The sequence below is a fragment of the Mesoplodon densirostris genome, chromosome 2 (genome assembly GCF_025265405.1).
Source record: "Mesoplodon densirostris isolate mMesDen1 chromosome 2, mMesDen1 primary haplotype, whole genome shotgun sequence".
Classification (NCBI taxonomy): Eukaryota; Metazoa; Chordata; class Mammalia; order Artiodactyla; family Ziphiidae; genus Mesoplodon; species Mesoplodon densirostris.
The window spans coordinates 11542070-11557337 of NC_082662.1; the positions used below are offsets into that span (position 1 = coordinate 11542070).

The 15268-nt window shown below is 51.3% G+C and overlaps 1 protein-coding gene across 2 annotated transcripts in view; it reads left to right on the forward strand.

Moving 5' to 3' along the window:
* Positions 1 to 15268, forward strand: part of KAZN (kazrin, periplakin interacting protein) — a 469682-nt gene that overhangs the window by 347437 nt on the left and 106977 nt on the right. The gene's annotated exons all lie outside the window — the stretch shown is intronic.

Consider the following 15268-nt stretch of genomic DNA (forward strand, 5'->3'; position numbering starts at 1 on the left):
TCACACAGATGTGTAGCTGGAAGAGGGAAGAGTGTATTAATTGCCTTATTAGATAATTATGGATATTTTTCTTTGACTTCATACTAACTCACCAAATGGTAGTTCCTTAGAGGTTTGCTGAGTGTGGAATTATCCAGTGAAGGTTTTGTGCTCTGTTAAGATGGACAAAACCATTGGTCTAATTGGTACTTTGAATGGCTATTGTACCCACACATGATTTTTTGAAATCTAACATTGATCACTTGGAACATATTGGTTCACTGAGCAATGCACATCCTCCAAATCTTGGCATATTTCAATATCCAACATCAATAAGCCGCATCTGTTAACATCACCACCCATCTCATTAGAAAATTCTTTAAGTCTTGAGGAGCTGGTAAAATCATAGTGGCAGATCAAGTTTGCCCAAATTTGGATTTTTGCTTAAAAGTTCAAGTTTTATCACTGGCAACAAATACTGTCATTTGTTTTCCTAGAAGTAACAGGCTCACTTACTTCATGTGTTCACTTAGTTCAGTAGTTTGCCAGATACTATAGTTTGTACGTTGGTCCTTCTTTCAAGTACAAAATTGTGAGCTACGAAAAAGTGGCTAGTTTAGCTAGCAACTCAAACAGTTGCACACATGATTTTCCTTGAGACAGCCACTGAACTTGGGTGTGCAGCCAAAGAGCTTTAAGTGTACTTCCCATTTTATTAAAAAATATGTACTTGGGGATCAAGTTTTAATCGAATTAATTCTTTTTACATCTTCATCAAGGTTATTCTTAAGTAAAACTGCCCCCCCTTTCTTTCAACTATGAGAGCACTGTGTAAAGAACTCAGTGACTAGTAATACAGTTTGATGCCACTGTTACGATTTCTGCTAAGATGTCAGCATTTTACCCAGCATTGCTTTTGCACCAACATTGCAAATACGAACACAGTAAAACAGGCAAATAATGTCAGAGTGTGATTATGAAAATAGTTTTCCTCTTGGACCCCCTGAAATGTTATTGTTGGTGGTAGCGGTGGTGACAGCTAGCATTTTTGTTTTTTTTTTTTTTTGTGGTACGCGGGCCTCTCACTGTTGTGGCCTCTCCCATTGCGGAGAACAGGCTCCGGACGCGCAGGCTCAGCGGCCATGGCTCACTAGCATTTTTGAGCACTTTTTATATGCCACACACTTTAGCTCCTTTAATTCTCACAACAAGAGTATGAGGTGAGTTGTCAATGTGCCAAGATTACACAGCAGTACCTGGTTAGGGCCAGCTTCAGACCTCAGCAGGGTGGCTCTGGAGCCCTTAGGTGACACTGGCAGAGGCACAGAGGGCATTACTGCAGGGGAGATAGCTTGAGCAAAGGCAAGAAGGCCAGCCTGTGTATGGGGGTGGGAAGGTGGAGGCTTTGCATTCGGGGGATGGTGGGAGAGATGATCATGGTAAACCCCGAGGGCTGTACCCTGCAGTTCAGGGACATGGAGGTTTTGAGCAGGAGGAGGCAGTATGAGGAGTGAGGTGCTGAAGATGTTCCTGTGTCCCTTTCCCGCCCTCTCCTTGCCTTTGCAGCCTCGTCTCCTTCTAGCACGTGGATGCACGTGTTATGTACGCGTGGTTCCTAGATGTGCCTGTGGATCCTCTCCCTTCTTTCTCCCCTGAGTCTTTGCATTTGCTCTCCTTCTCCCCCAGCCTCCTGATGGTCACTCTTCCTCCAAGTCCTGATTCAGGCTCTCCTCCCTCCAGGAATCTTTCTGGACCATCTCCACTCGATGGGTCCAGGGCCTGTGGTTGGCAGGATCATACCCCTTCACCCCCAAGACATCTGCCTCCTAATTTCTAGAGCACGTGAATATGGTAGTTTACATGGCAAAGGAGAATTAAGGTTGTTCATCAGACATCCTTAAAATGGAGGGAATATCCTGTAGGCCCAGCGTAATCCCAAGGCTCCTTCAGAGTGAGACAGGAGGCAGAAGAGTCAGAGATAAAGTCCAAGAACAGAGACTGGAGATTCAACGTGAGGACCCAATCCACCATTGCTGGTGTTCAAGGTGGAGGAAGGGTCCACAAGCCAAGGAATGTGCATGGCCTCCAGAAGCCGGAAAAGACAGATTGTCTCCTAAAGCCTCCAGAAGGAATGTAGCCCTGCCCACACCTTGATTTTAGCCCTCTGAGACCCATTTCAGACTTCTGACCTCCAGAACTATAAGATACTAAATTTGTATCTTTTTAAGCTACTGAATTTGTAGTTATTTGATACAGCAGCAGGAGGAAACTAATAAGGGCCCCTCCTCCCGGGACTTCACAGCCCTAGATGCTGAGCTCCCTCAGGACTCAGCACACATGGAGGGGCATCTGTTTCCTACCCGGTTTGCCACTTGCCAGGCTCCTGCAGGCACAGTACCCAGCACAGATTCAGCCTCACCATCTGAACAAAGTCGATGATTGGTGAGCACGGCAGAGAAGAAACGATGCCCAAGTTTCCTCTCTTTAGCACAAGGAATAAGCCCTGTTGGGGCCTTTTCCCTGCCTCACAATGAGTCGCCTGTCCTAGACTGAGCTCCTGGCAGGAACTGAGCCTTATTATTTAATTTGCTCATTCAACAAATGTTTCATGAAAACTTCCCCACAATAGAACCTGTGCCTGTGGCTCAGATAATTCAGAGGCAAGTGGGACCCAGGCCCTGCCCAGAAACCCACAACATACTCAATGCAAGTTGGTTGAATAATATATTTTTTAATGACCAACCAGGCCTGAAGATAAGAATCTACGCCACAGATATTCTGCTTGAAGAGTTCTGGGGTGCAGACAATGTCTTAGGCCTTGAGCAGCAGGGGACACCAGTGTCTTTAGGTTCCTAGCAGGTGTGGCCATGCTTTGGCTGCCATTGCAAGTGTAACCAGTCCTGCAGGCAGTGGGGTGGTAGGTGGCCCGAGTGGCTATTGAATAGAATGATGTGTTACCGATGCTGGGATGGCTCTGCCCACCTGCTTTTTTACACACACATCCTTGTCTCCAGAGCTGTGTGGGTTTGAAAAGCAACTTAATGTTTCCTGTTTCCCTTCCCACATCCGCACTCCACTCTTTGTCTCATTCCTTGCATCAAAGCCTTGTTCATCTTTTGGGCAGTCTATCGCCCTGGGTTGAATTTATGTGCTCCTCCTCAATAAGTAAGGCATACATAGAACCTTCCACTGTTTCTTAGGCCATCTAGCCTGAATGCCCTAGGGGCTGCTGCCCCTTTGTCCCATAGCCCTGATGTTGAAGACGCTTAGCCTGGTACATCTTAGAATTTGGTGGAAGCTTCCAGAGAGTTTTAACTTTACAGACGGAACATCTTCCTAATATACTACCGACTGTTTTTCACAGTTGACAGATCCCCCTTGAAAGCTTCTCAGACTCCAGATTTGATCCAGCTGAAAATAATCTATGGTCAGGTGGAAGAAGCGTCCAGAGTCTTTGCTGTTCTGTTGCAGCTCTGGCTGGGCTGTGTGTCTCTAGCAGGTTAGCTGCTTCACGTGACAGCTGGATTCCCAAAAAAGAGCACATGCCCTAATGCACATGTTTTTTAACAGGTGTTTCTTTGGAGTAGTTTGAGATTTCCAGAAAAGTTGCAGAGTCCCTCTATGACTGGTTCCCCCATCCTCAGCATCTTAGATAGTGCAGTGCATTACAGGGATGCTTTTCAGGCCACTTCCTGCTTTATGTTTGCTATCGTCTCATTGGCCAGAGCAAGTCACATGACCAAGCCCAGCATCATGTGGGCAGAGACTCTGGAGGCTCTGGTTCTGGGGAGGTGGGGTTTGTTGGCAGCCATGACTGAGGATCCGCCACAGAGAGCATTTTAAATAGAATCATATCCAGAATCTGCTTAGAGTCCTGGTGTCTGGTGACTGCCAACACACGACATCGACCTTGTCCCTTTTGACTCCTTTGCTTTTTATAGGTTTTTGTACCCGAGTGACTGATGTCCTCTCTCTTCTCCCTGTCTGGGGTTTTTGTCCTGGGCCCTTGACCCTATGAGTTGGAAAGGCAGTCAGTCCAGTCCTGTCCCCCCAGGCCCCCTTTGTCACCCTTCCCACCTGCCCAGGCCAGAATCTGTTCCATGGCCCCCCAAACAATTACCCTTTCTGGGGTCTCCTTCAATGCTTTGGGTCCAGTTCTCAGTAGACTCCACTGTGTATTAATGTTCTGATTATCCTGAGAAAAGAGGAAGGACTGGTTAGTTTGAAAATGCTCAAGACGCCCTCCAGGACTCACCCTCCACATATCTGATGCTTGTTTAGGAAGCAGGTACCAGAGCCCAACCTCTTCCCTATTCAGAAAAAACCTTGTACACCCATTCTGTAGTTGGGATGACTGAAGTGTGAGCACATAGTAAATTGCTTCTGAGCAGTAATCACCTCAGCTAACGTTTATTTAGCACTTGGACTATGCCAGGCACTCTAATTGCTTTGCCTGCATGAGCCCATTGATCCTCCCAACAACCCTCATTAGGTGAGTGGTGTTTATTAGCCTCAGTCTCCCCATCTACAAAATGGGGATGCGAGAGACTAAGGATTTTTCTAATCTCCTGGCTAGTAGACTTGAGAGCCCACACTTGATCTCCAGTGACTCTAGTTTCCAAACCTCTGTTCTTAGCAGATACTCTTTTTATTCTAGGCGTCTTAGGGGTGGTTGTAGCAGTAGAGAGGAAGGGAGTGAAATCGGGAAGAGAGGAGAAAGAGGGACAGATCTGGGTTTGGAAGCCCAGCGTTCTTAGCGGTCACTCAGACCCCTTGAGGCACCGGGATTTGTGGATTCATTCTTAGTCTTTGCTCTGGAGCTTGTCCCAGAGACTAACGGTTTCAAGGCTGGTCTCGGGGACACACAAGCCAGGAGCTTCTCTTCCCGACCTCCTCTCCCTCCGCTGCTCAGTGAACACGCTTCAGTCCCAGGAAATGCCAGTGGCCTCGGCTGCCATATTTAAGAAGTGAGCAAGGGCTGCAGACCTTGAGCTGCTGCTTTTAGTTCATCCCCACTCCCCGCCCAGGAAGTGTCAGAGATTGATCGGCTGAGAGGAGGAGAACAGAGCGCAGTGTGAGAAAAGCCAGGTTCTGGCTATGCCTTTTGTAAGACATTGCCCAAGACCCTGTTCAACCCTGTTTGGAGCTGTGGCCTCTATCACTGTGCAGGCCCATCTTGCCGTGATGGGGTCAGGACATGGCCCTGAACCCGTGGCAGGAAGTGAAAGCCACACTGGCCTCTGTCCTGGGAGAAGAGGTTTGGTGTGAGCCAGGCCGGGGCGGGAGGGGGCGGTGGTCTTCAGAGCTGGCCCTCCTTCTGGGGCAGCCATGGTGGGCACTGGCCCAAGGTGGCCATGGACACAGGGTCAGGTCTGAGAGGGACCTCCACTGTGATTCTCCTCAGCCTTGGTTGACTCCCCAGGGGATGCTGTCCTGGCCTCAGACAGGGATCTGGGGGTGAGCTTCCTTCCTGGAAGAGCTTCCCCCGATGATGGCTGAACAGGAGAGGGGGGAGCAGATCTCTGTGGGCCTTGAGCGAAATATGAGGTGTGGGTGGCAGGCAGGGGCAGCACAGCTTCACTCAGACGTAGCGAGCCTTCTCGGGGATCTCCTGGGCTGGCCCTGTGCTGAGCCCTCCACCCACCTCATCTTCACATTCTCCTCAGATCCAGCCCACGACATAGGTGGAGTTAGCCTGGCTTTACAGTTGGGGAAACTGAGGTTCCAAGAGGGTCATACTGCATGCTGGTCTCAGTGTTTGGACTTGAAGTCTCATGCCTGACACAGATCCCTTCCTACTGCGCCAGCATTCAATTCTGATCCGTAGAAATCTCTTCAGTGTTGATAAAATCTTAACCTAGAACCCCACTCACTTATTCATTCAACAAACACTTGTTAAGGTCCTCCTATTGGCCAGGCATTGTTCTGGGCCTTTGGGGTGTGTCTGTGAGCCAAACAGACAGATCCATTTGTCATGGATTTGTGTAACAAACAGCCCCCAAATCTCACCAGCATTATTTTTCTTATGTCCCGTGATTTTGTGTGTCAGGGACATGGCAGGGTGCAGCCGGGTGATTCTTCAGTTCCACATGGTGGCTGAGGGTTGTGGGTTCTGCTGTGGTGAGCTGTTCCACTGGAGAGTCCAAGACAGCTTCACTTATGTGTCTGGTGCCTTGGTGGGGTGTCTGGGCTCAACTGGGACTGACAGCTAAAACTTGTGGCCCCTCCAGCATGGTAGTCAGACCTCCTCCACAGGCTCAGGGATCCCACAGAAAGAGTTTCAGGAAATCCAGGAGCAAGCTGTAAGGCTGCTTGGTCTCAGACCTTACTTAGTGTCATTTCTGCTGCATTCAGTTGGTGACAGGCCAGCACAAGGCCGGCCAGACTCCACCCTCTAAAAAGCACGTATGGGAAGTATCATTGCGTCCATCTTTGCGAAAATACCATCTGCCACATAGGGGAGGGAGAAGGCCAACAACAAACAAGGAACATAGAAAAACTAAGTCGTATGTGTTAGAAGACTGTCAGTACAAGGGGGACATAGAAATTGTACAGTGAGATGAGATAGGACCCAGCCATGCCACTCCTACGTTTTTACTCACCTAGGAAATATATATATATCTGCACAAAGACTTGTGCACAAATGGTCCTAGCAGCTTTATTTGTAATAGCCAAAAACTGGAAGCAGCCCAAAAGTCCATCAACAGAGGAATGAGTAAACAGACCAGTATATCCTACAATGGAATCCCGCTTGGCAACAAAGCAACAAACTATCAAGACATGCAGCCACATGACGGGTCTCAAAATCATTATGCTGAGTGCCAGAGTCCAGAAAGAAAAAACTATATCCTGTATGGTTCCATTCATGTGAAACTCTAGAGAATGGAACCTAATCTGTAGGGACAGAAAGATCAGTGGTTGCCTGGAGGGTGGGAGGAGGGGCAGGAGTGTGGCTTTCAAAGGGGAAGAGGAAGGGCTTCCCTGGTGGCGCAGTGGTTGAGAGTCCGCCTGCCGATGCAGGGAACACGGGTTCGTGCCCCGGTCCGGGAAGATCCCACGTGCCACGGAGCAGCTGGGCCCGTGGGCCATGGCCGCTGAGCCTGCGCGTCCGGAGCCTGTGCTCCGCAACGGGAGAGGCCACAACAGTGAGAGGCCCGTGTATCGCAAAAAAAAAAAGCGGGGGAGGGGAGAGGAAGCTTTTGGGGTGATGGAAACGTCTCTGTCTTGATTGTGGTGATGGTTTTACAGGTGTTTACGTATGTCAGGTTATATCAAATGGTCCATGTTACCTATGTGCAGCTTATTGTATGCTATTTATTAGCAGTAAAGGTGTTTTAAAAAGAGGGTGTGGTGGCTTAGGGATCCTGAGCACGAGGCATTTTGGACTGAGGGGCATTCATTGCTCCACGGGCCACACTCAGGCAGCCTGCAGCTTAGCCTTCATGCTGGCCTCAGCAGGTCACAGAGGGGACCCAGCCCCAGGTGGGAAGAGCCCTGTCCTAGCAGGGCACCAACACCCAGGGCTCCTGGGCTCCAGAAACAGGCAGAGACCAGGGAGGTCCAAGACTGCCGCATGTGCTGTGGCCTGGGCTCCCAGCCCAGCTCTTTAAATAGGTCCAGCGACACGGGCTGGCCAGTGGCTATGACAGAAGCTGCTAACAACCAGGTGAGCTTCATGCCCAGAGCCTGATGTGGGGACACAAAAGGAGGAGAGGCATTTTTGGGCACTGAGCTAAACACTCAGAACAGTCTAGAAAGGAGCTTTCTGATTCAGCTGGAGGCCAGGTGCTATGGTAGGGAAAAGATGGAGGTTAAAATCCAATGGCTTGGGAATTCCCTGGCGGTCCGGTGGTTAGGACTCCACACTCTCACTGCTGAGGGCCTGGGTTCGATCCCTGGTCAGGGAACTAAGATCCCACAAGCCACGCTGCATGGCCAAAAATAAATAAATAGAATTTAAAAATCCAATGGCTCCATAATATCTTAAAAATTAATACTTATATTTAATGTATAGGTAATGAATACAATTTTTTTTTTTTTTTTTTTTTTTTTTTTTGCTGTACGCGGGCCTCTCACTGCTGTGGCCTCCCCCATTGCGGAGCACAGGCTCCGGACGCACAGGCCCAGCGGCCATGGCTCACGGGCCCAGCCTCTCCGCGGCATGTGGGATCCTCCCAGACCGGGGCACGAACCCGTATCCCCCGCATCGGCAGGCGGACTCTCAACCACTGCGCCACCAGGGAAGCCCTGAATACAATTTTTATATATTCATTGAATATTTCCCTGAGCCAGGAATGCATGGGCTTTAAAGAATGATCTCAGATAAGCTTCACCATTTTTCTGATGAGAAGGTTGAGAGCCAGAGAAGTGAGCTGCTGAAAGGCGGAATTTAAGCCAAGGAAAGTGTGCCTGGCTCTAGGACCTCTGGGGTATAGCCAGTGCCCTCCACAGCCCCATAGGGAGCCCACTGCTGTTTGTTTCAGTGGCTAACAGGTTTTTAAATGATGAATCCTTTGTGATGTGCGTCTCAGGGACAGGCTGGGCCTGTGAATCCGAGGCACTGGGGCATGTCGGAGCGGGCCGTCCTGAGTCAGGAGTCCAGGGCTCTCCAGCAGTGTTGCCCTCAGCCTCTGCGGGCCTCATCTGGCAGGCGGGTTGGGCTGAGTGCTCTTATGAGCCCCTGTTGTAAGGTACCATGAACAGAATACTACTCAGAATGCAGGGGAAAATACCTGTGTGAGGGGGCGAGCAAGCCAACCTCTGAGAAAGCCAAGACAGCAGCCTGACGCTGCCCACTGACTGCAGAAGTGGTCATAGAAGTGGTGCTGGGCTTCCCTGGTGGCGCAGTGGTTAAGAGTCCACCTGCCATGGGGGGGGGGGCTGTGATGGGGCGGGGGAGAGGCATGGACGGGTATACACTGCCGGGCGTGGGGTGGATGGTTGGTGGGGGGTGGCCGCGTGGCGCGGGGGGATCGGCTCGGTGCTTTGTGGCCGCCTGGAGGGGTGGGATGGGGAGAGTGGGAGGGAGGGAGATGCAGGAGGGAGGGGATGTGGGAACAGATGTATATGTATGACTGATTCACTTTGTTGTAAAGCAGAGACTAATAAAAAAAAAAAAAAAAAAAAAAGAGTCCACCTGCCGATGCAGGGGACACAGGTTCTTCCCCCGGTCCGGGAAGATCCCACATGCTGCGGAGCGGGTGGGCCCGTGAACCATGGCCAATGAGCCTGCGCGTCCGGAGCCTGTGCTCCGCAGCGGGAGAGGCCACAACAGTGAGAGGCCCGCGTACCGCAAAAAAAAAAAAAAAAAAAAAAAAAAGAAGTGGTGCTGGTATCGGCGTGTTCCTGGGTCACACCAGCTGGGCCTCTGACTGCCGCCAGGCCTCCCACTCTCACCCCAGCCCAGGACCTACACCCCACTGCTGACCAGAAGCCCTTAGCCTTTGACCTTCACAGCCCCTGAACTCCAGAGAAGTTGCTCGACCAGGAGCTCTGCACCATGAAGATCTAGAAGAATCTTTCTGATTCAGGCCTTGCCAGCAGAGTGGTGCCCAAGGAAAGAAAGGTCTTTAGCAAGAACCCATGGGCTCAGGCAGGAGGAGGGGGATGGCCCAGGGCCAGTCAATATCCCTAACCCCTGCCAAGCCCTCCAGGAAGAGGCTGGGCCGTGCTTCTCTCGGTCGGTGTTGGCTCCTGGCTGCCCTGAAGACAGGCCTGGTTAGATGCAGCTAGAGAAGCGTTGGTCATCCTGGTGCTACTAACCCTTCTATCTCCCACCCAGTGTTCAGCACTGGACCCAGCACGTGGCAAGGGACTCATAAACAGGTCTGAGATGAAGGTGGAAGATGGAAAGCAACATGGAGCCGTTGGGACTGTGTCCCTTTTTTGGGGAGGTGGCTGTTGACTCAGCAGTTTAAGGCCGGGAGCGCCTTGAGGTCGGGGCCTGAAGTGTGTTTGTCTCTGTGTCCCTGTGATTGTCCCACTCCTGCTGCTGAGGAGTGAGCAAGGCCGGGGAAGCAGGACAGAGCAGAGACGAAGCGCGTGCTGGGCCCACAGGGCTGGCACCCAGTAGGTGTGCAGGAAATGGGCCAAGAGCAGAGGGAGGGCTCACCCCACGTGAAGGTACCTGCCGTCTGTCAACAGACCCGAAAGTTCCCGTGCGTGGGCAGCGCCCCTCGGCTTGGCTTTTCCAGTTACATGACCCATTGGTACCATCTCAAGCTCTGACCTGTGTCTCCTGCCAGGATGACCGTGGAGTGCATCGTGCTCCCTGCTCCCTCCCCAGGCTAGGTAGGCGCTGGCATGCGTGGAGAAAAAACAAGGGTGTAAGCCTTTCTTTCTTCTTCCTGGTTCAGGTGACTGCAGACTGGGGGAGAATCACTTCCTTCGGGGGCAGAACGGGCTGGGGTGGCCCTGGGTGGCACGCAGCAGAGGGATGGACTGGGAGCTTCGGCCAGGCTCCGCCAAAGCAGGGCCATTTCCTGGCTGGAATTCCCGGAGGAGCGTGGCTTTGGAGAACCGCCGCAGAGGCTGAAAGCTCACACGCTGCCCAGGACCACTGGGGGGCTGGCTCCGCATTGCCCTGCCAACGCCAGCCCTCTTGGCCGCTCACCTGGGCAGGGCTGAGTGTCACCAGCATCAGTTAAGCCTCGCACGCACTGTGAAGTTGTGTTGGCATCTTGAGGTCAGTTCCTGTTCCAGGCAAAGTCTGTCCCCGCAAGGGCCTCTCGCCTCCTGCCCTTCCCAGCTGTGGCCCATCCTTGCTGAAGCCCTCTTTTCTTTCCTTGGTCACCGCACCTTGCTGGAGGGTCAGAATCGGAACAGAGTCAGAATGCTTCTTCTAGATGTTCATGGCCCAGAGCTCATAGGTGAGCGACTGACTTCTCCAGAGTTTGGGGACTGCAAGGTCAATGGGTTTGAGAATAACACTTTTACTGGCCTGTTCAAGACACTGGGTCAGGATGGAGAGCAAAAGACGTGGCTGGTTGGTGATGTTCCAATTATCAAAAGCACCCGGCACCTTGATCCATATGATCACGGGGAGGAGGTTGGAGGTGTGTGATCACATCAATGGGACTGTTTTGTCCTCTTTTCAGGTGAGAAGGTGGTAAAATAGTTCCCCTTTCCCCTTTTTGGGATCTTCCATACCCACCAGTGAAGCTCCTGGAAATAGTCTTCTTCTTCTGGTGGATTTCTCTTCATCGGAGAGGGTTTCTTCTTCCTACTCTTCTGGAATTCAGACACCCCCACCCCCACACCTCCACCCCAGGCCGCCAGCAGACTTACAGGGCAGTTTCTCGTTGGTGATTGGCCACCAAGCACTGTGGAGTTTGTGTGGGCTGGAGGCCCTGCTTGCTGTGAGGGCTGGGTGTGTGGAGGTGGCATTGCTCCCCTGCAAGTATGGGGGCTTTCCCAGGCAGAGGTGGGCTTTCTGAGCTGTTTCTAGAAGGGGGATATGAGGCCAAGGCACAGTGACCTCTATTGCTAGTTTGTTAGTAGCAAGTGGAAAAGATGGTGAATAATTTGGGGGTGGGAGGTACAGGGAGAGGTCAGTGCCCCCAAGAGAGGGGGCTTTACCTCTGCCATGTTATGCTCTACATGAGGGCCGAGAGCAGGGCAAACAGAGGATTTCCTGTTCACACCAAGCAATTAGGAGATATTTATACAGGGAAGGGAAGGTGCCCTCTGTGGTTCTAGGTTGGGTCCAAGTTCTCAGGAAAGAAATGAATAGTGGAAAGGAGCTGTCCTTCAATGAACACCTACAATGCGCCATAAACCAGAAAAGCAAATACCTTGTGTAATCCTCCCCACCATCCTACTAAGTTCCTTTCTATTCTCCTTTTCTCCATGTGAGGAACATAAGCTTGGAGAGGTTGCATGACGTGCCCAAGGTCATATGGGTAGTAGAGCCAGGACTAGGCTTGGTGTCCCCTCCACTTGAACTTGGACAAGTTGCTCAACTCTCCTTCCCCATTGGTAGAATATCCCCATCAGTACCATAATAGCGCCTACCCAGTGGTTGGGGGATTAAATGAGATGATTCATAGAAAGAGGTTGGAACAGTAAGTATTTATTTATTAAATATCAGCTGCTCTTATTTTATTATTATTCTTTTACTAAGTTCAGACTGGCTGCATAATTTATTGTCCAAACTAGGAGAGTTTTTCAAGAAAATGAGGGCCTATTAAAAGTTGTCCTGGGGGCTTCCCTGGGGGTGCAGTGGTTGAGAGTCTGCCTGCCGATGCAGGGGACACGGGTTCGAGCCCTGGTCTGGGAAGATCCCACATGCCTCAGAGCAACTGGGCCCGTGAGCCACAACTGCTGAGCCTGCGTGTCTGGAGCTTGTGCTCTGCGGCGGGAGAGGCCACAACAGTGAGAGGCCCGCACACCACAATGAACAGTGGCCCCCACTCGCCGCAACTAGAGAAAGCCCACGCACAGAAGCGAAGACCCAACAGCCAAAAATTAATTAGTTAGTTAGTTAATTTAAAAAAAAGAATATTCAGCAAGAGCTGAGGCATGTAAACAAATTCACAAACGTGGAGCTAACTTAATGTCCAATCAGACTGTTAAAGTAAAAAAAAAAAAATTGTCCTGGGACATTAAGAGCCAACTGGGACTGTCCCAGACAAATGGGATCTATAGCCCTTGATCCACAGACAGGATGTGAGTAAGTGGACAGGTGTCAGGCAGGTACTCCGGGTCAGAGGATGGTATAAGCAAAGGTGTTGGAGGGTGGGTGCTCATGGTATACACAGGTGACCGTGAGGTGGCCAAGGGGCCCACCTGCCCTACCGGACAGGAGAAGTAACATCTCTCCACCTGCACCCTGACCCCATTGCCCACAGGGCATCCTTCCCCTTCCCCAGGTTCATCTGCATGCTCCAAGGCCGCACGCCTGGTCAGCATAATTTACGACGGCACTACAGGCCACTCCATTCTTTATGGACCTGAGAAAGATGTGATCTTTACGACAGAGAGGCATAGTATGACATCTCAGAAACCATTCCGATGCCCTGTCAGGCAGGAGGGAGCAGAGGTGGAAAAGGATGCTATGAAGTCACGAAGTGCATCCCCAGTTGACACCAGAAGAACAAAGCTTTCGGGTGGAGGCTCCAGAAGGAAGGATGTGGGAGGCCGGGGAGGGAGGTGGGGTTGCTGGAGGAGGCTCCTGTCTCCTAGCCTGCGTGGCTTCCATGTAAACCTCAGCAGGAGCACGTGAGGCCTTGACAAGGTGGGGTTTCCAGGCAACTGTTGTTACCCACCCACAAGGACCTGGTGTCTCCCAGTGGAGCAAGGTGTTCCTGGGGGTTCAGGTTCCCAGAATGGTCAGGGAGAGAGGGGAAGTAGCCGGGAGCTGTAGGCCAGGCTCGGTGTGGGGAAGTGACATGCCCCAGCTAAGCTAGGAGCTGCATCCTAGACCCATATCCTTACTCCCAACCCTGAATGCTCACTGAAGTTCTTCATTTTTTACTGTCTGTTCCTAAAACAGATTTCTAAATTTTTTAACAGGATCTTGAACCTAGTAGAGCAGTTCTGTACATAAAGATCTTACCTCAAGAAATATAGGCCAATCACCAATCTATGGATTGTAAATGCGTATTTTTCAAATGAATGGGACTCCCACTAGCCTAATGTAGGCTTTGTGCAAATTAGAAAAAGGCATGTAGACAGATTAGGCAAAGGTGCCCCACCGCACGACATTGCACACAGGTCTACTGACCTGTATAGCCTGGTGACTTGGCGGGCAGCACCTGTGTGTGACCGCATTCCTAGGGGGTTGCAACCCTGTAGCAGGGTTTGACAAGGGGGTAGAGAGGTGCCTCTGCTCCAGGTGGCTGCAGCCCTGCACTAAACTGTACAATTTGACAAGCAGAACACCAGCTGGATTTTATCTCCCACTCAGCTTAGCTACCAGGTACTTTTGGGCAGTGCATCAGCTGTGCACTGTCCATGGCTGTCCTGGGTGTGAGTCATGGCCATCTTGGCTGGTTGTGGTTAGCATAAAGAACAATTCCCTCTAGATTTCATCTTAAGAATATTAAGGGGCTTCCCTGGTGGTGCAGTGGTTAAGAGTCTGCCTGCCAGTGCAGGGGACACGGGTTCAAGCCCTAGTCCAGGAGGATCCTACATGCCGCAGAGCAACTAAGCCCGTGCACCACAACTGCTGAGCCTGTGGTCTAGAGCCCGCAAGCCACAACTACAGAGCCCGGGTGCCACAACTACTGAAGCCCATGCGCCTAGAGCCCGTGCTCCACAACAAAGAGAAGCCACCGTAGTGAGAAGCCCATGCACCAACTAGAGAAAGCCCACACGTAGCAACGAGGACCCAATGCAACCAAAAATAGAAATAAATAAATTAAATAAAACTTATAAAAAATGTATATATATTAGGATGGAAAGGTGCGGCAATGCCTTTTTACTGAGTTTTATACCACAGCCCAAGCTTGTTCAAACCGTGATGCCCCAGGTGTGGTGACCCCTCCAGGGCACCTTTCTCACTTGGAGAAAGGGAGAAGTGAAGCACCTGTTAGAAGGGACTTATCCTGGGCAGCCACCTGAGATCCAGAATGGGGCCATCCCCTGGAGAGAGTTAACGTTTATTGAACCCCTACTGTGTGCCAGGCTCTCTGCATACATGTCCTATTTCATCCTCACAGCCAGCCTGTGACATGGGTTCTGTTATTACCCCAACTTTACAGAAAAGGTAACTGAGGCTCTAGATGGAAGGAACTTGCGTGGGACACTCAGCTGGTTGATGGTGCAGCCAGGATCAGCACCCCAGCCCATTCTGGCTTCAGACCCTACCCTCTGACTATTGTACCATAAAGACCACACCTGTCTGTTGACACCTGAAGTTTCCCTGAGCCCTTAAAATGTGGGTTTGGGGGGCTTCCCTGGTGGCGCAGTGGTTGAGAGTCTGCCTGCTGATGCAGGGGACACGGGTTTGTGCCCCGGTCCAGGAAGATCCCACATGCTGCGGAGCGGCTGGGCCTGTGAGCCATGGCCTCTGGGCCTGCGTGTCCGGAGCCTGTGCTCCGCAACGGGAGAGGCCACAACAGTGAGAGGCCCGCGTACCTCAAAAAAAAAAAAAAAAAATGTGGGTTTGGGTGGAGGTGGGCAGGCTTGGGCTTGGGAGGAATGGGACCGGGCCTCTCAGCTTGTCCCCTCTGAGCCAGGTCTGCTGTTTTCAGCACCCTGAGACCCTGGAGGGGTGCCTGGCACGGGGGCCATCCAGGGATAGTGACCGTGTAATGGCAGGGAGGGCTAGAGTCACAGTGCCGGATCT